The sequence below is a fragment of the Drosophila miranda genome, assembly GCF_003369915.1.
Source record: "Drosophila miranda strain MSH22 chromosome Y unlocalized genomic scaffold, D.miranda_PacBio2.1 Contig_Y2_pilon, whole genome shotgun sequence".
Lineage (NCBI taxonomy): Eukaryota > Metazoa > Arthropoda > Insecta > Diptera > Drosophilidae > Drosophila > Drosophila miranda.
In genome coordinates this window covers 2190629-2208399 of record NW_022881614.1, presented here as the reverse complement: position 1 = coordinate 2208399, position 17771 = coordinate 2190629, and the positions used below count along the sequence as shown (strand labels likewise).

The window sequence follows — 17771 nt, the reverse complement described above, 5'->3', positions numbered from 1 at the left end:
GCACCAAGCGAACGGCCAATTTTATTGAAGCGCTGGGCCGAAATTCACCCTTTAACCTTAAAATTGAACACATATTTCCTGCCTTTACTAAACTGGGACTATCTTTTGGTATCTTTCGTTACAGGTAAACCCCGGGCCCGATTTACACTTCCCCCTAGATGTGCTCCAACGTGTGTGTATCTGTGTGTTTAAGAGGCGGCGATGATGCCGAAATTGGATTACAAACTTCGTTGAGCAGAAATAAATCACTTGACTTTCCATTAATCATTAGCCAGTGGAGCAGCGTAGGGGCAGCGGGTAGGGTGGAGCTTCCCCTGGAGTCACGTCTGCCAAAATCAAAAGCATATTATGCCCGAAAGTATGCAAACATAAACCAATTATGGCCCAGAGACCCAGAGACCCTAACCCCAGCGCAGCGACAGCTTCCGCCGTAGATATCCCGCCCTAGGGGCCATCCCCCAGCCCCCCGCCCCAAGTGGCAGTCAAAAGAATCGCTGAGGCATTTAATCAAGGCACGCACACAACTTTACACGCTAAACTGATTACGCGGAAAAGCCAATAATTATGTAATCATAGCTCCATATAATTTTTGACAAAGGTATCTGCCGCCATCCCCCGTCAGAAATGGCCGAGAGTTTTGTCCATTTCACAGCTGACAGAACTTTGGCGGCGACTGTACAACATTTTGGCATCCCTGCCGCCATTTCCTATTCCCATTAGGGGCATCATTCTGCCTCCCGTTTCGGGCACTCTGCAATGTGGAACAGTTTGCGGTTATTGACCGAGTCGTGCTGCAGTTGGCCGCCGTCTGGGGGGGCCACTGGGACACTGGGTGGAGGGTGGGGCAGCTCTCTCTCTCTGTCTCCCTCTTCTACATTATGATTATGAATCGGATGCAGCGGCACGTGCATTATGCAATATGCATAAATAGTAACAAAAGTTTCATACAAATTCATTTCAATTATTTCAAAAATTCATACAAATTATTTCAATATGCTGCTGCGTCCCATAGTTTACAGTTGTGGCTGCCTCCCTCCGGCAAAGGTCCTGCCACAAGGAAATTAATATTTTGGCTTCCACACACACACACACACACACACACACACACACACAACCAGAGATAGGGACCGATGTGGAGATACAGTCATGCGTGGTGTCCATTTTAAATGCACGAGACCCTGCAATAATTTCCCCAGTATTATTTGCACAAGTTTTTCCGCAGCAATTTGCCCCATTTCCATACGGGGCAAGGTGTTGCAATGTCCGCAGTTGCCTGCTGTGCCCCTCTGCGGTCTCTTTTTGATCCAATTTCTGCTTTTTTTTCTGGTTCGTGTCCGTGCCACAAGGTAAATAATTGACCAGCGGCGGAAACTTTTGTTTGCTTAGGCTCTGGGGGCCATTAGCCCCGCTCTCCCTAGTCGTTCAGTCAATTGTTGCACGTCTTTCATGATGTTGCACACTCAGCTTATTAGTGCAGCTCACTTAAGGCAAACAAAGCCGAGCTAAACTGTTAATCGCCGGCAACACTTAAGACAAACACGAGTCCGAGCCCCTGCCCCAGCCCCTGGCTGCCTGCATGTCGAGTGGAGATCCGCCCACTCCACTGCCACTCCCCCCCATAAGCCAACAACTGACTGCCTTTGTTCGTTTTATTTTATTTCGTATTATTCTAGTTATTTATTTAGTAATTTTTTGCTGCATGCGAATTTCCATAAAATCTCAACGTTTTGCCAAATCAACCTGCCACAACATGGGGCAACACCAATGCACCGACGCACTTTGTCATGGTTTATGCATGAACAGCGGCAGCAACATGCAACGTGCAACATATCCCCTTCCGCCATCCCCCGCCCGATCAACATCATGCAAATTGCAGATGGAGCTGCATGCAACACCCCACACAAAAAAAGTGAAGCGAAAGGGATAAGGGCTGTGCTGTGCTGTGCAGCGTATGCCACACAATTGTTTGCACTTGCCTGCCTCTGCCCCAAACACACACACACGCACACATCGAGGATGAGCTCTGTTACAATTTCAATTTTAAAAATTTGTTGCATTGTTTTATGGCACTGACTGTCCTTCAGTCCATCCGTCCGTCTGTCCGTCCGACCGTCTGTCCGTCCGTCCGTCTGTGGTGCAGTTGCACTTGTTTGTTGATTTAGCAGTTAGATTTATTGCATATTTGATGCCATGCAACAAATTGCCTGTATTCCACAAGCCAAATCTCCAAATCTCAGCATCAATAGCCGAGTCGAATGAGCCCTGTCTGTCTGTCTGTCTGTCTGTCTGTCCGTCTGTCCGTCCCCTTCAGCGCCTAGTGCTCAAAAACTATAAGAGCTAGAGCAACGATGTTTTGGATCCAGACTTCTGTGATATGTCACTGCTACAAAAGTATTTCAAATCTTTGCCCCGCCCACTTCCGCCCCCACAAAGGACGAAAATCTGTGGCATCCACATTTTTAAAGATACGAGAAAACAGGAAACGCAGAATCGTAGAGGAGGACCGTATCTTCTAGAGTGCAAAATCTGAACCAGATCGTATAATTGTTATAGACAGGATCAAGAAAACAATTTCATTCTTTCTCGCTCTGTCTCTCTCTAACACACAGGTTTCATGGTCGGTTTTGCCAATTGCAAAATATGAGTTCAAGGATCTCAGAACCTATAAGAGACAGAGCAACCAAATTTTGTATCCACACTCCTGTGATATCGGACCATGACCGTTTCGTGTCCAAATTTCGCCACACCCCCTTCCGCCCCCCAAAGGACGAAAATCTGGGGCATCCACAAATCTCAGAGACTATTAAGGCTAGAGTAACCAAATTTGGTATCCGCACTTCTGTTAGATCTCACTATAAACCGTATATCTCAGAATTTCGCCCCACCCCCTTCCGCCCACACAAAGGACGAAAATCTTATTCATCCACAGTATTGCAGATTCGAGAAAACTAAAAACGCAGAATCATAAATAACGATATACCCTAATCTCCAACGTCGAACTTAATGAAAATCTAAATTGGACACAGTTCCAGTTGCCACTGCAACAGCGGCAGCGGCAGCTATTACTGCAGTCGGGGCGAGGTCATGACAGCAGTGCTGACGTTTCTGTGTGTTGACCCATAAATATTTGAAATGATTTGATACATTTTCCATTTTCCATTTTCCATTTGCTTATCTAAATTTTCTCTGTCTGCCTTTAAATATTCAGGATATTCCGAATCCCCAGTAAAGTGCTCGCCTTCCTGGGCAAATATTAGCTGCAATCGGATTATGGTAGTACCTACCGCATGTTGCAAGCAGATTGATGCTTTGAGGACTTCAATATTGAGTTGTGGCAAGCGAAAGCAACGTCTATGGGCGGCACTTGATCTGTGATTCCATCTGTAATTAGTTGGGTTCTTCTGTGCCTCGGTCTCATTACGTCGGCGTGCTACCTGTCGGCGTGCCACGGCAATTGTCGGCATCAAATGTTGTGCACCTCTGCAGCAGCCGCACCACAATGCCATTGTCAACGTTGTTGTTGTTGTGGGTGGTGGCTGCTCCGCTCTGCTCTGCATTTTGCCACTCGCAAAATTACCTTTTTGCGTTCAACCGCTGTCATGTGGCGGCTGCTCCTCGTGCCGCTCCTCGTGCCGCTGCTGTCGCTCTTGTCGCCGCACTTAATTTATGGCATTCGCTGTTGCCGCAAAAAGACAGCCACAACACCCAAGCGGGAGAGTGTGTCGAGGACGGTAAGGCTCAGTGCTAACAATGTAATTCGCTGTCCTGCCAAAGGCATGCCAGAAACCTAATTACCATAAAATTAAACCAGTCCAGCGCCCTGCCACACGTCTGTGCCTGCCACACACCTGTCGACCGATAACTGCCAGAAACGATTAGTAATTTTTTGACAGCTCCCCTTTAACGGATGGGGGGGGCGGGTCCAGAAATATGCACTCAATTAATTTCGCCAAGTGCTGCCCAGCGGCAGGAGGAACTATTTTGTTTTACCAGTGTGAACAATTTACAGGAATTATTCTGGCAGCCGAGCAGCTGAAAAAACACGTAAAATATGCTTAATATTGCGACTAGCAGATACCCGGTACAAGCACAGCCGCATCGCGGGAGAGTGCTCCCTGGCGGGGATCCCGAAAGTAGGATGGCCGCACAGTAAACACTCCCCGGCAGTCCTCGTGTGATGGGCGCACAAAAATTGCTGAATAAAACGTTCACTTTGGCCACAGACCGAGCAGAGTTTTCAAAAAACAATCAGAGAGATGGCAAATTGCACATTTCCGCATGGAAATGCACACAGACACAGATACAGATACCCTCGGCACTCCGCAGGATCTCCCCCCCGACAGAGGGAGGGGATCATCATGACGGTGCCTCCTTTGCCTCATGTTGGCGGCAGACAAACAGCTAAAAACAACCGCAAATTGTTGAATTTAATTTTCATTTTGGATGTATTCCAATTTCATCAACTCGAATGTGAAACCCACACTCCAGCCCCTCCCCCAAAGCACACACACACACACACACACACAGACACGCACACGGACACGGACACAGACACACTCTTTAGCTTTTGCCAAATTGCTTTCGTTGCCGCTGCTGCTGATGCCACTGCGTATACGTAATATCTGTTAACTGGGCGAAATAAAAGCGAGGACAAAAGCAGAGCAAGCATAATGTGCACACAGTTCGTTCCAGGAGCGGGAAAGGGGCAGGGGAAGGCAAAGGCAGGGACTGGGACTCCTTCTAACGAGAGCATAATTTTCCCCATTGCGGCCCATATACGAGGGCCACGCGGCACGCACCAGCCACTGCTTTCTGATGGCTGATGGCGGTTCATATACGGGGGCTGGGATGTGTGGCACATAAAGCTGAGCGCCCGGGAGCTTCGGGATCTCCACTCTTTATGCTTTATACTTTGTCGCTCAATCTCTTGGAGCCCCGACACTTGATCGAGCCTCAATTTGCGCCACTTTCCAGCGTGCCACCTGCCAGCGTGCCAGCGTGCCACCTGCCACTCTTTGTTGCCGACACCTGGTGAAAGCCCTTTCAGCGCTATTCAGTTTACCTTTTCGCATATTTTTTATGGCCATCGATCAATTTAATAATTCTTTTTCCAGCGGCGCCAACAGCGCTGACGTCCATCAATTGTTGCCCCTGAATGGGGCAGCGGGGCAGCAGGGCAGGGGATGGGGATGGGGGCTGCCTCAACAGCTGCGCGTTTGGGTTTCCATTAAAATTGTTTCTCTCCGTCTTTTTCCTTGCGCTTCGCTTCGATTCGATTCGCTGCTCTTCATTTTCCTTGATTCGTTTTCTCTTTTGTTTCCGGTAAAGCGATTCTTTTTCCCCATATGTCTGTCCATTTTCATATCCATGTGCATGTGTGTGTGTGTGTGTTACAATGTGTCCTTGTAATTTATTCCTGTTGAGTGCCATGTGCGAATTATTGTCAGCGGTTTGTTGCAAATTTACGGGCATTAAAAGGCTTCGTCGAAGAGGCAGAATCCAGCGACAGCGAGCGACACTAAATGAAAGAAAAATGCCAGTAGAGGGGGCAATGTGGATCCTTTTTGTGGGTTGTTGAAGCATAATCTGCGAGACTGCACGAGACTCTGCCTGAGTCAGGGTCAGGTGAATGTGAGAGCAACAGGCACTTACCCCCCACTCTGCCTCTCCAGCCCTCTCTCTGTGCCCCCAAAAGCCAACCCCCGTCTAATGTATAATTTATTTGCCGTGTACATTTGGGTCGCAGCATAAATCAGGGCGAACCCCAAAACACGGCGCAGAACGAGAGCAGCAGAAACAACAAAAATTACGTGTACTTTTCTATACAAAAATCCGGCGTAAAAGAGCTGCACCCAGTTGTGGCACATTTTGTTGTCGCCAAATGCCATTCAATGCCATTTCATTTACTTCCGTTTCATTGGAGCTGCCTCCGTCCTGCACTGGGGGAAAAGAGTGGAGAGATTGGACTTCTTGGAGAGATTGAAGCAAGTCCAGAATGGACCTGGGATCCATCTCTGCTGCTCGCTTGTATGTGAATTTTTCCTTGGCCTTTTCGTGCAGTGTACGGGCCATTCTCTGCCGTTCTCCCTGGTTCTTTCTGCTTTTTGCCCTTTTGGATGTGGCTTGTAATTGCTAATATCCGCTTTTAATTAAGCAACTTCCTTTTCAGCATTGTGGTCCTGCGGACTGCGGACTGTGGACTATGGCCTGCCCTGCCTGTCTCTCTCGCTTTTGGCCTTTTCGGTTCCTTTTCAGCTGGAAATATATACATATATATTTTATTTTCTTTCGTATTTGGCGCCCTTTTTTGTCGGTTGGCCTCTGCTTTGGCTTTTGCTGCCTTTTTGGCCCTTTGTGCATACCAAATGTGGCTCTGAGGCTGCGCTATTGACCCAAAACTCGACTCACAGACTCGACTTTGGCAATAAAGTTTAACGGAGCATATCAATTGCTTGGCCTGCGGCTATCGCGTCCTTTTCCCTGGAAAATGTGTAAAACGAGCCGAAACAACAACAGCAACAGCCACAGCTTGGTTGGGGGGTCAATCCACAAAAGCAACATCCGCAACATTCACAACAAGAGCAACATTCAGTGTTCGATTTTTGCTTCCTGCTGCCATTCCTGCCATTCCTGCTATTGTTGCTATTTTCCCTTGTTTTTTCATTGTATGGCACCCAATCCCCCTCCCCCTCCTCTTCCACCACCCGCTCTCCGCGTCTGGTCCTTCGTTTGGGTTGTCTCTGCGTTTTGTTGTTCAATAATCAACACCAGAGCAGAGCTGCAGGGGAAAGGGGGGGTGGGTGGCAGTGGCGGGCAGGAGTGCCTGGAGTGCAAACATGCTGCAGCTGTTGCAAAAACCTGCATTTGTGGTTAAAAAATGGAGAGCGAATCCTCTTCCAGCGAGACAGGGTGCAGACAGGTGAAAATTGCTGTAAAAATACGAGTAGCTGTAAAAAGTGGCATCCACGAGCCGTTAGACGATCCGTGTGTGGGCTGGGGCGGGGTGCTGTCCTGCCAGCAGGGACATCATGTAAGCTCCTGCCCAAAGGGGGGACCACATTGCCACACACTTAATTGCCATGGAGTTCAATGACACACACACACTAGCACACACACACACACATACTAACACTCACACACACCAGTTGCTTCTGCGTTGAATGTCTATTGTGACAATCGGCTCACACGCCCTTCAAGGGCTTCATTTATTTCTGGCTGTCTCTTAGCCTGCCACTAGTATGACAGTTGCCACGTCTAGAGCTGCTGCCTGAATTACAGTTAGTTGCCCACACTCAGAGGCACTACCGTGTACAGAGCCGTTCTATTCTGTTCTGTTGCCCTGGCAGTTAAGCTTGCAAATAAATCTGAGAAGAGTGCAAGCTGATGCGGCTTTTGCACTCAAGGAAATCAATGAAGGGACACTTCCTTGTACACTCGCCCCCCCTCCCATTAGTCAGGTGAATCTCCGCCATATGGACGTGCTTCCAACCTGTTGCTGCCGCTGCTGCAGCGGCTGCTGCCTTGGCAATTACTCAGGTTTACGATTCATTAAATCTTGATGTCGCCAGGACATAATGGATTAAAAACGAATGTCGTAACAGGAGCGAGGGGGGGACTGCCTCCTCTTTCTGGTTCTTTCTGCTCCTTGAGCTCCTTTTTCTGCTTTCCTTGGCTTAATGGAGTGCACCTAATGGCCATTTTTATGCGAGTGTCGGCTTAAAGGCTACTCCTTCTCCGCTTCTCTGCTTGCCACAGGCTTTGCTGCCACTGGGGCCCTCGGGCTGTCGGCCCCTCGGCCCCTCGGGCTGTCGGGCAATAGAATTGCAAATGTGAACTGCAAAGCGGTCAAATATTTGCCAATTTCTGGATGGTCGATGTCTGCAGTATTTGTCGCAATTCTCGCATAAATTTTGCACACAAATATGCATGCCCCCCCTGCCTGAGCCACTCCAAGGCACCTCTTCCACTTCCCCTAGCTCTCTGTCTCTCCCTCTCTATCGCTGTCTCAATGCAAATGCAAATCCTCTCTTTACCAGCCCGTGCTGCGTGTAAATGAAATGTAAGCAGTGCCGCATATTTCATGACACGCTGCATAAAATACAATCGTATTTTAGTTGGCGACCGGGCAGGAGGCTCCCAGCTGCAGGACAGCTCTCTGGCCAATGCCGTCCCTCCACCCCCGATCCGTATGTAAATGTGCCACAAAGGAGAGCGAAAGAGAGGGAGATAACTTTATGGCAATGTTCGTATCTTATTCCATGCTTCTGCTGCTGTCGCTGCGTAGTCTCTTGTGCCACAAAATGGGGACCGGAGACCGGCAGAACTTTTGTACTTTTGTTAGTTTTCCATTCGGACAGAAATGTTATTAAGCTCGTTGCCGTTATTTGATTGCCATGCGTCACCAGGACCGGAGAAACTTGACCTTAAATTCGGTTGTTTAGTGTAATTTTCAGCACTCCCCCACCTCCCGCTTCCCGCCCGACAGCAATTAAGTTTGGGGACAGGGACAGGTACAAGGACACATGTTGCAGCGTCCCGGAAGGGTGCCCCTGCTCGTAATGCCCCTTCCCTGGCATTATTACTTTTATCGTGCCACGAACCTGCTTTGTGCACCACGAAATGTCTTTTTTTTATTTTTTTTTTTTAATTCCATTTAATTGCTCGTATTTACAACTTATTTTATACTTCATGCAAACTATATTAAAGGTTAGGCTATGCAATCCCAACATGTGTGGTACGGCCGTGAAGCAATGCTTCACACATGTGCAGGCTTCGTTTAGACTAACTGGACTCTTGTCTGGTGCTCAACAGCGCGCAGTTCCCTCATAATGGTGGCCGCGAAGCAGCTCGTCGCCTCCCAGTTTTCCGGGGACAGGAGCATGCACGGCACCAAGCTCTGCTTGACTACGGCTCCACCCAGCGCTTCTTCTAGCCGCTGGCGCTGCGCTGCGAACCTGCCAAATATCGCATGCTCGGTATCCTCCTCCACGTAGTGCCCGAACCAAGAGCATTCTGCGGAGTCCGCGTGCCCGAAGCGATGAAGGTAGCTGCGGAAGCAGCCGTGACCACTGAGGAGCTGAGTCAGGTAAAAGTTGACCTGCCCGTGCTTCCTGCTTACCCTGCTCGTGCATCCTGCTTACCCACGCGTCGATGGACGGGATAAGCTGGTGGGTCCAACGCCCCTTAGTGGTCGTGTCCCAGCGCTGTTGCCACCTTCTGAGACTCTCCTGTTTGCACGCCACGCGTACCTGCCTTTTCGCCGCCGCGTCCATTCCTCTGCCATGTGTTTCCTGGTAGTATATGGACCGTTCATCCGCCAGGAATTCCAGGGGTGCTATGCCCGCGATCACGTGTGCTGCCTCGTCCGAGACCGTTAGGAAGGCACTGGTGATCCGAATCGAAGAGAGGTGGTGCGTGGCTGCCAGACCCCGTGCGTAGCTCGCTGTTCGAAGGGCCTTTGCCCAGATTGGCGCCGCATATAGCATCACCGATCTCGTGACACTCGTTAGCAGTTGTCGCCGCCATTGCTTTGGTCCTCGGGTGTTCAGCATTAGCCTCGAGAGCGCACCGTTGGTGGTCGCCGCCTTCGTGCCCATGTAGGCCAAGTGCTCCCGAAAGCAGAGACGTGTGTCCACCAGGCCACCAAGGTATTTGATAGCGCGCTTAGACGAACCCAGGGTCCCTGCCACTGAGATGTTGGCCGTCTCGACTTTCTTCCGGCTGGATACCAGCACTGCCTCTGTTTTGTGGGGTGCGAGTTCGAGCCCGACCAGGTCCAGCCACTGTTGAATGCGCGCTATCGTTTGGTTGCAGGTCGTTTCCACGACGGACAGGTCTTTTGCCACCACTAGGACAGCCACATCGTCTGCAAAACCCACCATGTGTACTCCGTGGGGGAGGCTGAGTCGCAAGATGCCGTCATACATTGCGTTCCACAGAGTGGGGCCAAGCACTGAACCCTGCGGGACGCCTGCCGATACCTCGTATTCCTCCGTGCCAGTCTGGGTGTCGTACAAAAGCAGCCTTCTCTCAAAGTAGCTTTGTACCATCCGCTGCAGGTACCTGGGTGTGTCGAAACTCTCCAGCGCCCTTAGGATGCAGCTCCACCTCGCCGTGTTGAACGCGTTCTTAATGTCTAGGGTGACTACTAGGCAGTACTCTTTCCCGCCGCCTTTCAACCGAGTGCAGGCAATTGCACCGGAGGCAATGTCCACCACCTTACGAACGGCGTCTATCGTGGATCGGGCCTTGCGAAAGCCGTATTGGTGCGGTGAGAGGTCGCCAGCCTCCGCGATGGAGCGTTCCAGTCGCGCGCAGACCACCTTCTCAAGCAGGTTACCCGCGGTGTCGATCAGGCAGATAGGCCTATACGACGACGCTGTCCCCGGCAGCTTGCCTGGCTTGGGAATAAGCACTAGCTTCTGTATTTTCCACCTCACAGGGAACACTCCTTCCCGAAGGCACTGATTTAGCAGCTTCGCAAAGATGTCCGGACGCGTGGAGAGGGCGAGGAAGAGGGCTCTGTTCGGGATAGAGTCCGGCCCAGGAGCCTTGTTCGGGCTGATGCTCCTGGCTGCACTTTCGACTTCCTCGAGTGACCCCTCCTCGATGTGTGCCTGACTGTGCGGTTGCAGTGTGAGGCAACGGACATCCCCGATGTGGTCAGCCCTGTGCGGAAAGAGTTCCTCCACGATGGATCTTGTCGTGTCGGGGTCCGATGGGGGTGCCTGCCTCTTGGCGCAAAGTTTGTTCGTCACCAACTTGTACGCCCTTCCCCATGGGTCCTGCTCCGCAGAGTCGCATAGCTTGAGAAAGCACTGGCGCTTGCTATCCCTAATGGCCGCCTTGAGGGCCCTTCTGCAGTCCCCAAACGTGGATTGCCATTGCGGAAAGGCAGTGCTTCCCACGAGCGCTGGTAGCGGCGTCGAGCTTGGTTGCATTCCCGGCGTAGCGCGGCAATGTCCTCGTTCCACCAGAACACAGGTTGGTGGTGGCGACCGTAGTGCTTCCTCTGCGCCATGGTGGCAGTGCATGCTGCCTCCAGATGCTCCATGACATGGTTGGCCATGCATTCAGCATTTCCATTCGCCGTGAGGTTGGACATAAGCTCCATGAACAGGGCCGTATTGAGCGCTTCGGCGCGATAGCATCTCCATCTGGGCGCAGCTGTCTCTACGCTAGACGTCTGTTGGCCTGTGTCCCATATAATTGCCCTGTGGTCGCTCCCTGTGTAGATGTTGCTGATGCTCCAGCCCGATGAATTAAAAAGTGAGCTGCTGACAAATGTAAGGTCGATGACCGATCCTGTTCCTGCTCTGGAGAAGGTATGCTGGTTTCCCTCGTTGAGGAGCGCCATGTCCAGGGGCGCAATGATCTCCAGCAGAGCTCTACCTCTCGCATTCGTCGCCACGCTTCCCCACTCCTCAGCCCACGCGTTGAAGTCCCCTCCAATGGCTACTGGGTGACGTCCTCTAGCATCAGCCACGAAATGTCTGTGTGTCTGTGTGTGCTTATTTTGTCATTTATGTGTATCCTTTTTAATGCGACCCAAAAAATTAGTTTTTATTGTCACACAAAGGACATTGACCATGGCAGGGGCAGGGGCAGGGGCAGGGGCAGGGGCGGGGGCAGCCACCAGAGGGAGGAGTTTAGCCTCTGCGCTCAGTTATTAAGCTTTTGTCTTTATTTTATATGTTTCACAATCTCTGTTAGGACCATGTTGTGTCCTTGATGACAGGCCCAGTCGGGAACCCGGCTTCCCAGGGTCGTGTGCGGTCGTGGTCGCGTTTGCCACTGCCACCTGCCACCATGCCACCCCGCCACACCGCCACCCTGCCACCCTCCACCCTGCTCTGGCCAGCTTGTCTTGGCTTATTGTTATTGCCAAACCGAGTGACTAGTTGATGTTGCTGTTGCCATGCTGCTGTTGCTGTTGCTGTTGCTGTTCGTGTGGCTGCACAGAGATTGCAGGCACTTTCGTTGGTTGCACGTCTCCGGCTGCTCGCAGCTTGCCTCGTATTAAGAAGTCACTTAGTTGACAACAAGGAGCAGAAGCAACATTAGGTGCAGGAGCAGCAGGAGCAGGAGAGGGGAGGAGGGGCAGCCCAGCAGGACGTAAACTGGAAATAATAGTTGCAATATAAACGACACACGAAATGAATCAATCTGTGTGCGAGTGTGTGTGTGTGTCCTGTGTCCTGTGTCCTGCGTCTGGCTTTAAACATAAATAGGAAATGAGTGGACGGATGGACGGATTGCATGTGTGTATCGTTGCACTGTTCATCACTTGAGAGTGGGTCAAGATGTGGCAAGTACTTGTGTAAGAATGCCAGGAAAATGGCTCATTAGGTGTACTGTTAACGGGGCTACCAGAGCACCTCTCAGCTCAGAGAAACCGAAATTGTATTTGTATACTTGCGAGTTCCTTCGACAGAGACAGCGACAGCGACAGTCCCAAGTCCCTGCTCCTCGATGCCGTGGCCGCAGGGCGCTGGCAGCCTGGCCGCCCGCTGGCGTCTGCTAATGTCTTTCTAATACACAGACACGCACCGAGGACACACGGAGACACTCACACATGTGTGGGGCCTGGCCGGGACACTTCACAGACATGTGCCGCATAATAGTCCTGGCTTGATTTTTCTCTCATCTTCAACGTCTTCTTCGGCTCCTTGAGGCATGCCCCATGTGTGTCTGTGTGTGCCTGTGTGCCTGTGTGTGTGTGTCTTAACTGCCGTTGCGTCTTTTTCAATTACACACATAATTAAATATGTTGCACGCCCCAACCAATGCCGGGGCGTGGTATCCCGCGGGGACACAGCCCATTGCTGTGCCTCTGTGTTTTTTTTTTTTTTTGTTTTTTTTTTTTTTTTTTTTTTGTTGTGACTCTACAGGAAAGCTTCATGCCGACTCAGCCGAAGCCGAAGTGAGGGACTCTAACCGCTCTAAAACCAACCACACCTATCCCGGACCCCGGCGGTACTGTCGCGAGATATTACTTCGCCGGGGGGAGATGCCCGTAGGGCTCTTCTCTTAATAATCTCCTTTATCCTTTATCTCCTTGCATTGCGTGCTCTTTCTTCGCGACGCAGTTTGGTAGCCATAGTTACGGCCATGAATCTAATCGCGGCCCAGTTTCCTTCCGACTCCAGCAGGCATTCTGCCAGGTTTGTCACCGCTGGCATTCTTCCAGGCTTGTTGCTTAGATCCTCTCGTTCTTGCCGAAATCTTGGACATTCGAAGAAGCAGTGCTCTGCGTCTTCGATGACCCCTGCGCATACCACGCAGAAGGGGTCGTCCTCGCCCTTTGCTGCTGTTATCCCACGAATCTTGCCATTGCAGGATTGTGCGCTGCCTTAAGGCACCTCTGGTGTCCTGGTCCGTAGTCCCCAGGGTTCGCTGCGCCCTGATTCCTGCGGCTTCTCTTGCCAGCAGATGGATGGGAATCATTCCTGCTACCACAAGTGCGGCGGCTTGGGATACCGTTCTGAATGCGCAACACACCCTCAGGGCACACAGCCTCTGGACTGCGTTGCATTCTCGGGCATATGTTTTATGCTTCATTGCATTAACCCATATTGGTGCAGCGTACATTAGCGTTGAGCCAACTACGCTCGCTAGTTGCTTTCGCCTTGGCTGTTTCGGGCCTCCGGTGTTGGCCATGATGCGGGATAGGGCCACTGCCGTCTTTCCTGCTTTGCTGCTTGCATACGCCATGTGATGCTTGAAGCTGAGTCTGTGGTCAATCATGACCCCCAGGTACTTCAGGCTTGGACTGGAGCTAATAGTGCAGTCTCCTACTCGGATCGCGGCCGTCTCCACTACTTTCCTGCTGCTTATGAGCACCGCCTCCGTTTTGTGGGTGGCTAATGAGAGATCCCTCCCTGATAGCCATGTTCTGGCTCTCTCTACCGCGTCGTTGCAGATTTCTTCCGCCGCTTCTTTCTGTTTTGCCACTACGACTATTGCTATGTCGTCGGCAAAGCCTATCACCGTGGCGCCCATTGGCATATCCATCTTGAGGTTCCATCATACATGATGTTCCACAGCAGCGGGCCGAGGACCGATCCTTGGGGAACTCCTCCAGTGATTTGGTGCTCACGTGTCCCCTTATCCGTCTCATATATGAGCACTCGGTCACTTAGGTAGTCCGCGATGATATTCTGCAGATACGGCGGTACTTGAAAGTTTCTCAATTCTTCTAGTATGTGATCCCAATTGGCAGAGTTGAATGCATTTTGGACATCGAGTGTTGCCACTATGCAATACTCTTTGGTCCCGTACATCCATCGGGTGCCATCGATAGCTCGTTTTGCTATCTCACATACCTCGCCGATTGCGTCCACCGTGGACCTGCCTTTGCGAAACCCGTGCTGTCTCGGTGAGAGCTGACGCGTTACTGCCTTCTCCAGCCTGGTGTGGATTATGCGCTCTAGGATCTTACCCACTGTGTCGAGCATGCAGAGTGGTCTATAGGATGATGGCTCCTCGGTCGGCTTGTTCCCCTTGGGTAAGAGGACTAGCCGCTGTCGCTTCCATGGTCTGGGGAAGGTCCCTTCGGACATGCACGCATGGAATAAATCCACGTACATTTGTGGATTGGTCTCAATAGCCATGCGGAGAACGGCATTTGGGACCCCATCAGGTCCTGGTGCTTTGCCGTTCTTGATCCGTTGTAGAGCTTCGAGGACTTCTGCTCCCGTGGTGGCTTCTATTTCAGGTGGCGGTATTCTATCCATCACCCTCTGGGCTGCCACTTTCTCTGGAAATAGGGTTTCTACTATGTTAACCAGCAGATCTGCACACATGGGCGGCGGGGGACTGAACACTCGCAGTCTCTTCATTACCAGCCTGTATGCGTAGCCCCAAGGGTTCGCATCTGCGTCATCGCAGAGCTTTTCGAAGCATTTGCGCTTGGCATCCTTGATCTGCCTCTTCAAGCAGCGTCTGCTTTCCTTATATTCTCCTTGGAGCCTCTCGAATTCCGGGGAACCTCTCGAACGCTGGTATAGTCGTCTTTTCCGCTGGCACTCCTGCCTGGCGCTACCTATTGCGGCGTTCCACCAATACGTTGGCCTGCGGTTGTTCAGGCTTCTTCTTTTCCTAAGCATGGAGGCATCACATGCTTCCAGCGTATGTATAGCCAGTTGGCTTGCTCTCTCTTCAGCCGTACCGTTGGTCTCGTAGTCCTCAAACATGGCCCGGACCATATCCGGCTCTAGCGTTTCGGTCTTATAACCGATCTGCTTGCCAATGAACGGGTTAGGTGCGCCCGCTTCCTGGATTTCACATATGAGGGCTTGGTGGTCACTCCCGGTGTATAAGCCACTAACTTCCCACGTTGTCCTGCGGCTGAGGCTGCTGCTCACGAACGTAAGGTCTATTATAGACCCCGTTCCAGCTCTGCCGAACGTCTTCTGTGTGCCTGTGTTCAGCAGTACGGCATCCAACGTCGCAAAGCATTCTAAGAGCGCCTGTCCCCTTGGGTTCGTTCTCGGGCATCCCCACTCCGTCGCCCAAGCGTTGAAATCGCCGGCTATGAGCGTAGGGTGTTTCTCCCGCGCATCTTCAGAAATCCTTTCCAGTGCCTGCGTCACCTGCTGTAGGCTGAGGCTCGGAGGCAGGTAGCAGCTATATATGTGCACTCCATTTATCCGGGCTCTGGCGAATCCGTCTCCGACGTATGTTTGCAGTAGCTTGTGTGTGGGACTCGCACAGCTCCATATCGCTGCCTTCTTGCTCGAGTCAGCAATCCACTCTCCCGAGTTGCGATTCCGGTATTGCTCGCTTATGACTGCTACATCAATACGGTGCTCCCTTATGGTCTGGTCCAGCAGCTGCTGTGCCATCTCGCAGTGGTTGAGGTTTAGTTGGATGATTTTCATCTATCCTTCATTTGCTGCATCGCCTTTTGGTACTGCGGGCACCTCGAACTCGTCGTTTGGTGCTTCGGGTCCTTCACCCGGTGGCGCTTGCAAAGAATGCAACTTGGTTCGTCTTTGCAATCTTTGGCCTGGTGGTAGGCTCCTGCGCAATTGTAGCAGCACTTCGTGAAGTCTTGGCTGCTCTTACAATTAGGCGCGATGTGGCCAAACTCCATGCACTTGTAGCATCTTCGGGGAGTTGACTTGGGTCGTATTCTGCAATAGGATAGAATTCAGGCGAATTCTTCCTTTCTCCAGGAGGGGCTTTGCTATAGCCGGTGGAACTTTCAGAGTCAGGGTCTGCGTGCTCCTATAGGCTGGTCTGATGGAGATGGCTGCGGCCTCGCAGATTTCCACCCCTGCCTGCGCTTTGAGTTCCGCTAGGACTTCCTCTTGGGTGGACACTTCGTCTATGTCCCTTACCTCCAAGATGACAGTTTCGGTAAGACTCCTTACTTCAACCGTGCTTCCTAGCGCTTCCTTGACTGCTGCCTGCATCTCGTGGGTTCTCGGGTGCGCCGATTTTTCCAGCATCAGCAACAGCTCTCCTTTTGCTGTGCGTCGCACCCCTTGCACCGATTGCCATAGCTTGCCCACCTCTCGATCCTTTGGGGCGTCCTCCGGTCCCTTGCGAGCTACGGCGTCCCTCATTTGGCCTTCCTGCGGCTTCTTCTCCGTTTTTTTTGACTTTTTGGGTCCATGTTTTGGCTTCTTCGGCCTTGGGGACGGGGACGGGGACGGGTGGGTGGTGTTCCTGGGCTCTGGCCGTGCCCTCTTTCCCGCCCTCTCCGTCACTGCCGGCTGTGTAACCTTGGCTACAGCCTGCTCCGCAGAGATCGCCTGCCAGCACGATTCCAACTCTCGCTGCAGATATTCGATCTCATCCACCAGATCCCTCATTGGGTTCGTGATGGACCTCTTTGGGAGCACCATCAGCTTCCTCAACTCTCTGGCCTTTTGGCCCAAGCTCGCCAAATGCGCCATGGCCCTCTCCTTCGGGTCTGCTTGCTCCTCTTGGGGGCGCTGCAGCGTTGGAGGAGAGGATCTTGCGCGCTCCTCTACTGCTTCCGCCGGCTGGTTTGGCGATCGCGCCAGAGCATTTTTCCGGCGAAAGGGATTCTCCTCATCCCAGGCGAATGAGCTTGTCAGCGGAGTGCTGCAAGCCGCAGCTTGTTCCCGCTGATCGCTCATCTCCGATCTGGCCGTTGATCTGGCAACTCCGGTTGCTGTGGCCGCGCCCTCTATTGGCCAGACGCTGTCGTTTTCCAGCACTTAGCTCCGTGCCTCCAGTCAGCTGCTCTTCCGTCGTTATCCAACACCACTTGCGGTGTGCTTGGCCAATTTTGCCCAAAAACAAAAAGAAGGCAAGAATAGGAAAACAGGCACTTACCTGCTGTTCCTTCCCCCCCCTTCGGCCTAGGGCTCGACGGCGTCCCACTGGGATTTCGGCCGCTTCTCTGCTTGCGGACTTGCGTTCCGCGCAGGTAAGTAACGCAGCACTACTATGGCTCGCGCTAACTACTCTTTGCCTCTTTTCCAGGCTAACTTCCGACGTTTTCCACTGAATTATACGGAACGATTTAAAAACACGACCGCACTCACTAGAATATGTGTGTGTGTGTGCCTCTGTGTGTGCCGGTGTGTGTGTGTGTGCTCCAGACAAATACTCCCAAATCTCTCCCAATTGTGCGATATCACCCCGCAGCAGCAGCCCCGTGCCACGCGTCCCCTGTCGGATAGCATTTTGTAGATTTTAATAAACACGCAAGATAATTAAATTTAATCGCAGGCTTTTATTCTACATTAGCATGTGTGCTCCCCCCTCTGGCCCCACCACCGTCCGCCCAGGCA

At 51.8% G+C, this 17771-nt stretch overlaps 1 protein-coding gene and 1 long non-coding RNA gene across 3 annotated transcripts in view; both read left to right on the top strand.

Annotated features, from left to right (window-relative positions):
* LOC117194075 (Krueppel-like factor luna) overlaps positions 1-17771 on the top strand; it is a 195978-nt gene that overhangs the window by 158313 nt on the left and 19894 nt on the right. The gene's annotated exons all lie outside the window — the stretch shown is intronic.
* On the top strand, positions 17001-17703 carry LOC117194077. Its single transcript, XR_004474737.1, has 2 exons — positions 17001-17404; positions 17461-17703. It is a non-coding gene; the product is annotated as an uncharacterized LOC117194077 (long non-coding RNA).